Here is a 14,426-nt window from a genome sequence, read left to right on the forward strand (position 1 = left end):
ATAGTCCAAAATTATAAATAATATGATTGAGAATGTGATTAACAACTCTCCCCACTTTTTCATTTTGTATTATGTTTAAGTTTCTTTAGAAATGATTTATTACCAGTTAAATTCAATATATTCTATTGTTTATGATAAGAGGGATTAATACTAGCTTCAATGACATGGTCATTTAGACCTAAGTCAGCTGTAGATTTTGGTTATTGTAGCTGAATATCCATTAGGTTGTTGGTATTATTAAGATTTCAGTGTTATAAAGAGTTTAAATCTAATGTAAGTACAAATAACCTTGAAACCATTTTCTTCCATTGTTTCTCTCAAATATAATTATTTCTATTTATTAGTTAGTCAGTATTTTCCCACATTCTATCTTCTTTCTTGCAACTGAGGCATCCCATGACAGAGAGATAATTGAACTTTGAAATGATTAAGAATTTTTAGACATTTAAGCTTTTGTACAAATATTTTCCAGGAAGCATCTTTTCTCTTTTCTGTTAGATCACTCTGTTACGTTAGTTTTGCAATATGTTTGGTTTAAATTTTAAAAGTTAATTGATTTTTCTTTCACTTGGATTTTATGGTTACCTTGTATTTTCTTGAAACTAATCAAAGATGAACACAAGATAAAAAAAAGTGTCTTTAAAAGGTGTGAGAGTGGGATTTGATTTACTTATGATTCTGACTTTGAAAATCATTGCTCTGATTTGTAAACTTCCTGAGATAATCTGTCTCTCATAGGTCCAGTATCGTCTGGCATATTGCAGGAATTGGACAAAGGTTTTTGATTGATTGAATTTGATTGATTGATTGATTGATTCTGTATTACTAGGATCCATCATCAAGTATCCTATGAATTGATAATAGAGAATAGGCAGCTATTAATTATATTTTAGAACTAGGTTCTAAATTATAAAATGCCTGTGACATTGAGTAAACAAAAGATTAAAAACCTGATCTTATTAGTGAAATTAGATATATATCTATATGTACGTAAACAAATATGTACATGTGGGTTTATGTGGTTCAAATGATCAGGCCACAGCTTGAGATGTGTTAGTTTCATTTTTCTTTGAGTAATCTAGGTGAAATACCAAAACTGAATTTTGGTGTTCCCTGGATTCAATTAACTATAGTTGTCTTTTTATTACTTGAAGAAACCTTCCTCTTTAATACGTAAATTTCATGTCCTAAAAAGAAATGTATCATTCACAAAATTACTGAGAATTCCTTGGTCATATGTTCCCATAGTCACTTCTGACACTATTTTCCTGGTTTTACTGAAATTTCAGCCTTAGTGACATTTCACCTATCATGGATGTCCTGTATTCTTAAAATTTTTTTTAATGTTTATTTTTGAGAGAGAGAGAAAGAGAGAGAGAGACAGAGACAGAGACAGAGAATGAGCAGGGGAGGGGCAGAGAGAGAGGGAGACACAGAATCTGAAGCAGGCTCCAGGCTCTGAGCTGTCAGCACAGAGCCCAATGTGAGCCTTGAACCTACGAACTGTGAGATCATGACCTGAGCCGAGGTCGGATGCTTAACCAACTGAGCCACCCAGGTGGCCCTGCATATCCTGTATTCATAATGCTGTGCTCACCTAAATGTCACACTTAGTCATGTGTAAACATGGACGCATACACTTTTTTGTATGAGTCGCAGACTGTTTGAAAAGTTTCATCGAAGGAACAGGAATTTTTCTTTGTTGCCATGCTAATAACTTAGATTTGAATATCAAACTTCCTTCTTTCTGGAAGTCCATACCAGTGTACTAATGGTTATGTCACCTTGCATTTTCTTTCTCAGTACAATATTCTCTTCTTGCTTATTCCCTCAGTCTCTTGACATGTCCGTGATCATGCTGTGTCAAGCTTCTTTAATTTATCTTAATATGACCCATGTTTAGAAAAATAAAACTAACCCCATTCTCCATATTACGCAGAACAATATATAGTTTTGTTTTCTATTGGCTCATGGATATCTTTATATATTCAAAGACTCAATGTGCTCTGCTAAACAGAGGGCTGTTCACTAGGGATTCACCTGCCTTGGAACTAGCTAAGCTTTGACAATATCTTCTGTTACTCTTCCCTACCAATCTCCAAAAGTTCAGAAGTGGCACAGAACCTGAAAAATAGGAATTAGACAGGAGAAGTGGCTCAATTAAGTTTCAGCTGAAAACAGTAGTTTAATACCATAAATAATAGAAGGCCAATTTCATTCATTTAATGCGAATGTTTTTTCATTTACTTCTCAAAAAGCAACTTTAATTTTGTTTTCCAAATACTTTGCTCTCACTCATGTTTCATTCATAATTACTATTGCTGTTATTATTAATAAAATGCAGCAGTTAAAAGAACAAAACAGTGATAAAATGTCATTATCTATTTAACCTGTCCTTGAGAGACATATGGCTTGGGCGTGCTTTCTCTGTTTTATGAGTATACATTTTGCAACAAACTTGAAGTAGTATGATGGGATGCTATTTTTATTTTATTTATTGATTTGTTGATTTATTGATGTTATTTATTTATTTAATTTAAATCCAAGTTAGTTAACATACAGTATAATAATGATTTCAGGAATAGAATCTAGTGATTCATTACTTACATATAACACTCAGTGCTCATCCCGACAAGTATTCTCCTTAATGCCCATCACCCATTTAGTTAGCACTTTCCCCCACCCATCACCCCTCCAGCAACCCTCAGTTTGTTCTCTATATTTAAGAGTCTCATGGTTTGCCTCCTTCTCTGTTTTCGTATTATTTTTGCTTCCCTTCCCTTATGTTCATCTGTTTCATTTCTTAAATTCCACATATGAGTGAAATCACATGGTATTTGTCTTTCTCTGACTTATTTCGCTTAGCATGATATCCTCTAGTTCCATCCATGTTGTTGCAAATGGCAAGATTTCATTCTTTTTGGCCGCTGAGTAGTATTCCATTGTATATAAATACCACATCTTCTTTATCCATTCATCAGTTGGTAGACATTTGGGCTCTTTCCATACTTTGGCTATTGTTGATAGTGCTGCTAGAAACATGGGGGTGCATGTGCTCCTTTGAATCAGCACTCCTGTCTCCTTTGGATAAATACCTAGTAGTGCAATTGCTGGGTCATAGGGTAGTTTTTTTGTAATTTTGGGGGGAACTTCCATACTCTTTTCCAGGGTGGCTGTACCAGTTTATATTCCCACCAACAGTGCAAAAGGGTTCCTCTTTCTCTGCATCCTCACCAACATCTGTTGTTGTCTGAGTTGTTAACTTTAACAATTCTGACAGGTATGAGGTGGTATCTTATGGTGGTTTTGATTTGTATTTCCCTGATGATGAGTGATGTTGAGCATCTTTTCCTGTGTCTGTTAGCCATCTGGATGTCTTCCTTGGAAAACTGTCTATTCATGTCTTTTGCCCATTTCTTTACTGGATTATTTGTTTTGTGAGTGTTGAGTTGGATAAGTTCTTTATAGATTTTGGATACTAACCCTTGATCTGATCTGTCATTTGCAAATATCTTCTCCCATTCTGTCAGTTGCCTTTTAGTTTTGCTGATCATTCCTTCGCTGTGCAGAAGCTTTTTATCTTAATGAGGTCCCAATAGTTCATTTTTGCTTTTGTTTCCCTTGCCTCCAGAGACATGTCAAGTAAGAAGTTCCTGTGGCCAAGGTGAAAGAGGTTTCTGCCTGCTTTCTCCTTGAGGATTTTGATGGCTTCCTATCTTACGTTTAGGTCTTTCATCCATTTTGAGTTTATTTTTGTGTATGGTGTATGAAAGTGGTCCAGGTTCATTCATCTGCATGTCACTGTCCAGTTTTCCTAGCACCATTTGTTGAAGAGATTTTTTCCATTGAATATGCTTTCCTGCTTTGTCAAAGATTAGTTGGCCATACATTTGTGGGTCCATTTCTGGGTTCTCTATTCTGTTCCATTGATCTCTATGTCTGTTTTTGTGCCAGTACCATACTGTCTTGATGATTACAGCTTTGTAATATAGCTTCAAGTCTGGAATTGTGATGACTCCAGCTTTGGTTTTCTTTATCAAGATTGCTTTGGCTATTTGGGATCTTCTGTGGTTCCATACAAATTTTAGGATTGTGTGTTCTAGCTCTGTGAAAAATGCTGGTGGTATTTTGATAGGGATTTCATTGAATATGTAGACTGCTTTAGGTAGTATTGACGGTTTAACAATATTTGTTCTTCCAATCTAGGAGCATGGAATTTTTTTCCATTTCTTTGTGTCTTCTTCAATTTCTTTCATAAGCTTTCTATAGTTTTCAGTGTACAGATTTTTCACCTCTTTGGTTGGGTTTGTTCCCATGTATTTAATGGTTTTTGGTGCAATTGTAAATGGGATCGATTCCATGATTTCTCTTTCTGCTGCTTCATTATTGGTGTATAGAAATGCAACTGATTTCTGTACATTGATTTTATATCCTGCAACTCTTCTGAATTCGTATATCACTTCTAGCATGTTTTTGGTGGAATCCTTTTGGTTTTCCACATAGAGTATCATGTCGTCTGTGAAGAGTGAAAGTTTGACCTCCTCCTTGCCAATTTGGATACCATTTATTTCTTTGTGCTGATTGCTGAGGATAGGACTTCCAACACTATGTTGAATAACAGCAGTGAGAATGGACATCCTCGTCTTGTTTCTGACCTTAGGTGGAAAGCTCTCAGTTTTTCTCCATTGAGGATACTATTAGCTGTGGGTCTTTCATACATGGTCTTTCTGATCTTGAGGTATGATCCTTCTTACCCTAGTTTCTTGAGGGTTTTTATCAAGAAAGGATGCTGCATTTTGTCAAATGCTTTTTCTGCATCTATTGAGAGGATCATGTGGCTCTTATCTTTTCTTGTATTATTAATGTGATATATCACGTTGATTGATTTGCAGATATTGAACCAGCCCTGCATCCCAGGAATAAATCCCACTTGATTGTGGTGAATTATTCTTTTAATGTATTGTTGGATCTGGTTTGCTAGTATCTTGTTGAGCATTGTTGCATCCATGTTTGTCGGGGAAATTGGTCTTGTAGTTCTCCTTTTTATTGGGGACTTTTGGAATCAAGGTAATACTGGCCTCATAGATTGAATTTGGAAGTTTTTCCTTCCATTTATATTTTTTGGAACAGCTTCAAAAGAATAGGTGTTAACTCTTATTTAAATGTTTGGTAGAATTCCCCTGGAGAGCCATTCAGCCCTGGACTCGTTTGTTGGCAGATTTTTGATTACTGATTCAATTTCTTTACTGGTTATGGGTCTGTTCAAATTTTCTATTTCTTCCTGTTTCAGTTTTGGTAGTTTATATGTTTCTAGGAATTTGTCCATTCCTTCCAGATTGCCCAATTTTGTGGCATATAATTGCTCAAAATATTCTCTTATTATTGTTTGTATTTCTGAAGTATTGGTTGTCACTCTCCTCTTTCATTCTGATTTTATTTATTTGGGTCCTTTACTTTTTCTTTTTGATCAGTCTGCCTGGGGGTTTATCAATTTTGTTATTTCTTTCCAAGTACCAGCTCCTGGTTTCATTGATCTCAGTTGTTGTTTTTTTTTTTAATTTCGATATCATTGATTTCTGCTCTAATCTTTATTATTTCTTTTCTTCTGCTGGTTTTGGGCCTTGTTTGCTGTTCCTTTTCCAGCTCTTTTGGTTGTAAGGTTAGGTTGTGTATGCGAGACTTTTCTTCCTTCTTTAGGAAGGCCTGGATTGCTATATACTTCCCTGTTATGACTGCCTTTGCTGCATCCCAGAGGTTTTGGGCTGTTGTGTGTTCATTTTCATTGGCTGATAGGATGCCATTTTTAAATGTTACCAATTAAAGTTATCATTTGTCAGAATCTTGACCTAGTATAGTAGTATCCAATTACAGTGGCTTGCATACTTTATTCTATTCATTATTAAGAAATTAAATTCAGGGGCACCTGGGTGGCTCAGTTGGTTGAGTGTCTGACTTCTGCTCAGGTAATGATCTCACAGTTTGTGGGTTTGAGCCACAGGTTGAGCTTTGTGCTGACAGTGAGGAGTCTGCTTCGGATTTTCTGTTTCCCTGTCTATCTGCCACTCCCCTACTTGTACTCTCTTTCTCTCTCAAAAAGAAATAAATATTAAAAAAAAAGAATTCAACTTCCAGGTGACTCCCCTGGGCTGACTTTATACACTTTGAGACTTTATATTAGCTGCTGAAGAATTGTGAATTAACGTTTACCCTTTTTCCATATGTCTTTAACTGCCTGTAACCAAGCATTCGTGTCCGTTTATGGCAGCACTGGCGTTGGCACATTCTTGTTCTTAGAACGCGGTCAGTATTTAATCTCCTATCCTCATTTGTAAAAGGAATCCTGAAGAAAACTGATAGAATAGGCATGTGCATTTAGTAGCTACTAGGTATCTCTTAAGGCTTAAACAACCTCTTACATTAATTCCCTAATACTTTTTTCTCTTTGCTTCCTAGAGACTTACTTCCTCGATTCATCTTTTTCTCCTATTGGCATTTTTCTGTATTCATTACTGACGTTTTGCTTGCCAGCTTCTTGGGGGTAATTGTATGTTCAGTTTTGCATTTTGATTTTTTTTCAAAAAGCTCACCTGTGCTTATAACTTTGAATATCATTTCTATGTGAATGGTTTCCAAATTCGTTATCATGGCTCCCACGACTATGTCTTCCCTTTTTTATTTTCAAATGCTTTTTTTCCTGCTTATGATTCTTCTAGTCTCAATGTGAATCTACTGGAAATAACGTACATTATTCTTTTATGATATTCATCTAGTCCATGATTAAGTTCTGCCCACTCTTTATTTTGTATTCCCGGTTACCTTTCCAGTAGAGGACAAGCCACCTATTTTGATTGTTATAAAAACCTTGTAATTGATTTTTAAGTGTGCTGTTCCTCTACCAATCTGGCAAAACCCCAATTCTCTTTATATACCTTTTTACCTATAAATCTAGGGCTTTTTATTCCTTAAGATTCATACCTGAAAGGTAAATAAGAGCCACAAGGTGAATTTGGATGCTTAGTTATGGCTTTATGTGTATTAGCTGGCCAGGTCTTTTCCATATGTGAATAATTGAGGATAAATGTCAGTGTATTCTTTTATTTGACCTTAATTTTTTAATACAATCATTTCTTAAGATATTAAGCATACTTGTTATAGTTTTAAAGAAATAAATATTGGGGCGCCTGGGCAGCTCAGTCGGTTAAGCATCCAACTTCAGCTCAGGTCATGATCTCACGGTTCGTGAGTTCAAGTCCCACACTGGGCTCTGTGCTGACAGCTCGGAGCCTGGAGCCTGCTTCGGATTCTGTGTCTCCCTCTTTCTCTCTACCCCTCTCCCGCTCATGCTCTGTCTGTCTCTGTCTCGAAAATAAACATTAAAAAATTAAAAATAAATAAATAAATATTTAGATACAAGTTCCCTTTCTCAGCAACTTGCACCATTTTTCCCTTCTTAGTCACTTAAATACAGCATTGGCTCATTTCTCTAGTTTAAGTAGAAAACAGCTTCACGACTAAATTTGTAAAGTTTGACGGGGTCAGAAATGTTTCACAGCTATAAATGTACATTTATTTCTTATTCTTCTGCTTAAAAGCTTCATGCTGGTTGATTGGATGAGGTTTGAAAAGTCCATAACTTCTTCATACAATTTTTCAGGGAAATGATATATTTAATCAAGGCAACTTATACCAATAACTGTAATAACCACACTTCAGCACTTTGACACAATAAATGTTTATGTCTTATTCATGAGGAGTCAAATGTGGAAATTTTAGTTTATGTGTCTCTCATCTGTTTCTCTCCATTAATAACTTAGTTTCTTAGTTTGCAGTGCTGTTAAATACCATAGACTATGTTGCCTATGAACAATATAAATTGATTTCTCGCAGTTTAGAAGGCTGCAAATCTGGATCAGAGTGCCCCATGGTAGGGTTCTTGTAAGACTCTCTTCCACATTGGGGACGACTGTTCTAGCATATTCTCACACCATCCAGGTAGCGAGAGAACCATTTTCAATCTTTTATATAGGGGCATTAATCCCATTCATAAGGACTCCACACTCAAAGCTAGTTAGCTCCTAAAAGACCTACTTGTAATACCATTACATTATGTTTTAGGACTTCAGCAGATGAATTTGGGGGGCACACAAACATTCAGTCAATAAAAGTGAGGTATCTTGATTACTTCCATCTAATAGCTCAACATTCCCTAGGGTCTTGGTGTACTTTGCTGGATCTTCTACATTTGTCCATACGTGAATGTAATGAAAGAGCTTGAAAGATCACAGAGAACAGTTTAACAACCAGGCCTTCAGAGTATTATTATGTATTATTTTTGCCTAACTTTTAATGGCAAGTAGTAGTCAAATGGCTCCACTTAGATGCAAAGGGTTTGGAATTTTTGCCACAAATGTTAATGTGTCTTCAGTACAATACCAGTTAGCACTTTGGTTTCTGATTTGTCTAGTTGCCTACTCATCATAAGAAGGAAATTTTGTTTCATTTTGTTTCCTTTTAGTTTTGCACAAGTATCTTAATAGTGAATAACCAAATTGCTACCATCTATATACATAGACCTCTTCTGGTATTGATGGTGGTGGAAAAGGTAGAGAAGATTGGGGAGATGATGGCAAGTGTTGTCGAAGTTAATTGTGCACTACTGATAAAGTATGGCTACAGTAAAATATTTTTTAATTGCTGTAAAAATAGCTTGAACATGTAAATTATATTTATGTGTGGCATGTGAATAAAGTTTAATTTTTTTAAGATCTGATGCACGTAGCATAATATTGACCCCTTTGAAGTGTATAATTCACTGATTTTTAATATAATCCCTGAGGTGTACTACCACATCTACTCTCTAAATCCAGAACATTTTCATCATCCCTGAAGTGAAACTTTCTACCTGTTACCAGTCTTCCCTATTACTCTTTCCCCTTAGCTGCTGGCAGGGATTTATTTAAATATATATAATTTTGGAGTATTGCTATCTTATCAATATTAATCTTCTAATCCCTGAACACTGGGCACCTTTTATTTGTTTAGGTCTTCTTTAATCTCTTTTTACCATGTTTTATAGTTTTCTGTGTGAACATAGTCTTCTTCTTTTGTTCATTTTTCCTGTCTTATTCTTTTTTGTTACTATTATAAGTGAAATTGTTTCCTTAGTTTTCTTTTCATATTATTTACTGCTAGTGTGTAGAAATGAAATTGTTTGGGACACCTGGGTGGCTCATTCTGTCAAGTGTCAAACTTCAGCTCAGGTCATGATCTCATGGTTCATGAGATCGAGCCCCGCATCAGGCTCTCTGCTGTCAGTGCAGAGCCCACCTCGGATCCTCTGTCCCCCTCTCTCTTTGCTCCTCCCCCAGTCATATTGGCTCTCTTTCTCTCTCTCAAAAATAAGTAAACATTAAAAAAATTAAAAAAAGAAATTGTTTTATATTGCTATTATATCCTGCACCTTTGCTGAAATTATTTAATATGGGTACTATTAGATTTCTTTTCAATTCCCTAGGATTTTCTCTATAAAAGATGATCTCATTTGCAAATACAGATAGTTTCATTTCTTCTTTTTCAATGTGGATGCCTTTTATTTTACTTCTTTTTTTCTTACCTAATTGCCTTGGTAATTAGGACCTCTTCTAGAACATTGGGTAGAAGAAGCAATTATAGATATGCTGATCTTGTTTCTATTATTATGGGGAAAGCTTTTAGCCTCAATCTTGTTTGCTCTGTTTTTTTAATAGATACCCTATATCAGATTAAGAAAATTCCTTCTATCCTAAGTTTTTTGAGTTTCTCTTTTAATCATTAAATGGTGTTGAGTTTTGTGTAGTTCTCTTTTTTTCCACCCATGGAAATATCATGTGGATTTTTTCCTTTATTCCATTAATAGGGTATGGATGTTGATGCAACCTTTTACTCCTGGGTTAATCCCATTTGGTTTTGGAGTATAATCCTTTTACTAAGCTATGGCATTAGGTTTGCTAATATATTGATGAGTATTTTGTTATCTTTTTTTCAGAAGGAAATTTGGTTATAATTTCTTTGTTGTTATTTCTTTGTCTCTTGGTTTTATTAGGCTAATACAGGCCTCACAGGTGACTTGGGAAATGTATTCTCTGTCGTTTTGGAAAAGTTTGTGAAGAATTTTGTGAATAATTCTCTAAATAATTCCTAGTATTTGCCAGGTTAGTCATCTGGTCTGAGAGTTTCTTTTGTAGGAAGCTTTTTGGTTACAAATTAAATCTTTTACTTCTAGATCTATGAAGAGTTTCTCTTTCTTTTGAAGTAAGTCAATGTTGTCTTTTGGGGAATATGGCAGTTTATTCAGGTTATATAATTTGTTGGTGTAAAATTGCTCATAGTACTTTTTAAAAATTATTTTTACTTTTATATGATAAGTAATATTGTTCCATGTTTCATTTGTTTTTTTCATTTATTCATTCATTCACTTTTGAGACAGAGAAAGCATGTGTAAGTAAGCAAGGGGCAGAGATAGAGGGAGATAGCGAGTGCAGAGCCCAAAGTGGGGCTTGAGCTCACCTGAAATGGGCCTCGAACTCACAAACCATGAGACCATGACCTGAGCTGAAGTTGGATGCTTAACCAACTGTGACACCCAGGCAGTCCCCGTATTTCATTTCTGAATTATTGAATTTGATTCTTTTTTTTCTTGTTTAGGCATAGGTTTGCTAATATTTTTATTTGTTTCAAAGAACCAACTTTATTTTATTTATTCCCACTCTCATTTCTAGTATTTCCCTTTTTGTTTTAGCTTTGACTGTAGTAGGCTTTTATTTTCCTAGTTTTATTTTGGAAGATTAGGTTATTTATTTGACATTTATTTTCATTTTTAATATAGATTATTTCATTCTTATCAAAATGCATGGAATAGTTTTCATAATAAACAATTGCTAGGTCATAAAATAATTTGTACATTTCTGTTGTGACATCCAGTCTTCATTAGATGTCTGTTAGTTCTAGTTTATTTAAAGTATTGTTCCATTCTTTCATTTTCTTCTGCTTAGTTGTATCCAGTGTTAGTTATTATTGAAGTCTCCAACTATTGTTGTTTTTGTCTCTTAAAAATCGAACAATTTGTAAATGTACATTTTTTATTAGCATAAACATTTACAATATATGTTAAGAGAAATTGGTCAGGAAAATAATTTTTAAAAAAACATAGAAAAAGAAACCTGTATGTAGAAGTAAAGCTGAAAACAGTTTTTTAAATCCCTGTTGGAGGGGCACCTGGGTGGCTCTGTCAGTTATGTGTCTAACTCTTGGTTTCATTCACAATCTCAAGGTCTTGAGATCAAGCCCTGTGTCTAGCCTCCTTGGGATTCTCTCTCGCCCTCTCTCTCTCTGTCCCTCCCCACTCACTATAAATAAATAAACTTTTAAAAATGTTAAAAATAAATCCCTGTTGGTGAAACAGTAACTTTGTTTTTATTGTGTTGATTTATATCTGTTATATGTAAGGAATATATTAAATCTCCATAATCCCAAGCTACCTCCAAAAGCCTCCAGCCTATCCAATTAGTACTGTTCATTTGTATATTTTCCTCTTAAATTCTATCAATCTTTGCATCATGTATTTTGTAAATTTCTTGTTAGGTGAGTATAGACTTATAATTAAAAAAAAAATTTTTTTTTAACGTTTATTTATTTTTGAGACAGAGAGAGACAGAGCATGAACGGGGGAGGGGCAGAGAGAGAGGGAGACACAGAATTGGAAGCAGGCTCCAAGCTCTGAGCCATCAGCCCAGAGCCCGACACAGGGCTCGAACTCACGGACCGCGAGATCGTGACCTGAGTTGAAGTCGGACACTTAACCGACTGAGCCACCCAGGCTCCCCTAGACTTATAATTTTTATATATTCCTTATTTTTGACACTTTTATTCTTTTTTTAGCACATTTATTTTCTCTACACCAAATCTGACATGTACAGAACCACACCTTTTATTTTAATTTAATTTAATTTTATTTTATTTTATTTATTCTTTTAAGTAAGCTCTAGGCCCAACCTGGGTCTTGAACTCATGTTCCTAAGTTCAAGAGTTGCATGCTCTACTAACTGAGCCAGTCAGGCACCACTTGACACTTTATCCTTACAAAATGTTCTTTGTCACTAGTAACAGTTTTGGTATTCAAATCTATTCAGTTTTACATTAGTCACTCAAGCCAACCTTTGGTTGCTGTTTGCATGGTATATCTATTTCTGTAGTTTTACACTTAACCTGTTTGTCTTTGAATCTACTTTGTGTCTGTTCTTAAGATAGTACAGTTGAATCATATTTTATATCTATTCTGTCAATCTCCATCCTTTGGTTGGAGTTTTCAATTCATTTTAGTTAATGTAATTACTGATTATAAATAGGTATTATATCTGCTGATTTCTTTGTTTTTCTATATGTCATCTCATTTTTTATTCATCTGTTTCTCCCTTAATGCTTCTTTGGTTTAAATAGATATTTTCTAATATAGCAGTTTAATTTAGATTAGTTAAGGTTATCCAGAGATTTATTATAATGATTTGACTCATACTGTTATGGAAGCTGGCAAGTCCTAAGATCTTAGGGTGAATTGGCATTGTAGAGACCTTGAAGAGCCAATTGTGAATTTCCAGTGCAAAGGTCAACAAACTTGAGACCCTGGAAGATTTAATGTTTCATTTGGAGTCTAAAAGGTATCATGTAGGAAGAATTCTATCTTACTCAAGGGTATGTCAGTCTTTAGTTTTATTTAGACTTTCAGCTGTTGGATGATGCCAACTCATATTAGGTAGGCCAGTCTGCTTTATGTTGTCTAATTTAAATGCTAATCTCTTTGAAAAATACCCTCCTAAGCAGAAACCCCCAGGATAATGTTTGAACAAATAATCTGAGCACTTTGTGGTCCACTGAAATTCAACGTAAAGTTAACCATCACATATTTTTTCATTTATTTTACTATGTTTTTGAGTTACTTTCTTAGTGGTCCCTGGGGGTCACAAGTAACACCATAATTTATAACAGTCTAGTTCAGATAATGATAATGATGCAGTATTAATTGTATAAAATCTTTAGTTTTTATAGACCTTCCATTTATCCTCACTTTGTGATGTTATTTTCATATAAATGACTAAACTATGTATGTGGTATGCTCATAAACACAGATATAATTGCTGCTTTAGTCTGTTGCCTTTCAAATTAGATGGAAGATAATAGGTATAAGGTAAAAACTACATTTATAGTGTCTATTGTTTTTACTTATATACAGGCTTGCATTGTTTTATTCCACGTTGCAGTTGTGTTGAACAAGTCTGTTGGCATCATTTTTCCAACAGCATTAGCTGACTGTGTGTTTCTTTGTCACATTTTGGTAATTTTTGAAATATTTTAAGCTTTTTCATTAGATTTATGGTGATCTGTTATCTATGATAACTTTCTGAAAGCTCAGATTATGGTTAGCAGTTTTTAGTAATAAATTATTATTGGTACTGTTTTTTTGTAATAAATTAGTTTTTAATCAAGGTATGTACACTACACATTTATTCAACACTGAGGTTAGGGTCACAGACCTCCTGCACATTCAAAAACCCATGTATAACTTTTGACTCCTCAAATACATAATTAATAACCTAGTTTTATTGGAGGTCTTACCAATAACATTAACAGTCAGTTAACATATATTTTGTATATGTATAACATATGCTTATTGTAAAGTAAGCTAGAAAAAACAAAATGTTATTATGAAAATAATGATGATGAGTAAATATTGACATTACTGTATTTATTGAAAAACTTCTGCAGATAAGCCAGAATAGACATTTCCAATCCGTGTTGTTCAAGGGTGTATCGTACTTTGTTCATTTATGATGTAATACTATTGCACACCTAACAGGGTATGGTATTAGTGTTAAAATATCTTTTATATGCACTGGAATACAAAAAAAAATTCATTTGACTCAGTTTATTGTGATATTAGCTTCATTGAGGATTTTAGAATATAAACCACAAGATCTAAGAGATATATGCCTGTAGTCACCTTTATTAGTGCTCTTAATTAAAAAAAAATTTTTTTAACGTTTATTTATTTTCGAGAGACAGAGCGTGAGCAGGGGATGGGCAGAGAGAGAGGGAGACAGAATCTGAAGCAGGTTCCAGGCTCTGAGCTTTCAGCACAGAGCCCGACACAGGGCTCAAACTCACAGACCAAGAGACCATGACCTGAGCTGAAGTCGGATGCTTAACCCACTGAGCCACCCAGGTGCCCCAGTGCTCTTAATTTTTCATGTGTATTCAAGTTACTGTCCAATGTCTACTTACTTCAGCCTGATGGACTCCTTTTAGTATTTCATTTAGGCAAAGTCTGTTAGTGACAAATTCTTTCATCTACAAATATCTTTTTTTTTCCCTTCATTTTTAAGGATAGTTTTACT

This window comes from Panthera tigris, chromosome X (assembly GCF_018350195.1).
Source record: "Panthera tigris isolate Pti1 chromosome X, P.tigris_Pti1_mat1.1, whole genome shotgun sequence".
NCBI lineage: Eukaryota > Metazoa > Chordata > Mammalia > Carnivora > Felidae > Panthera > Panthera tigris.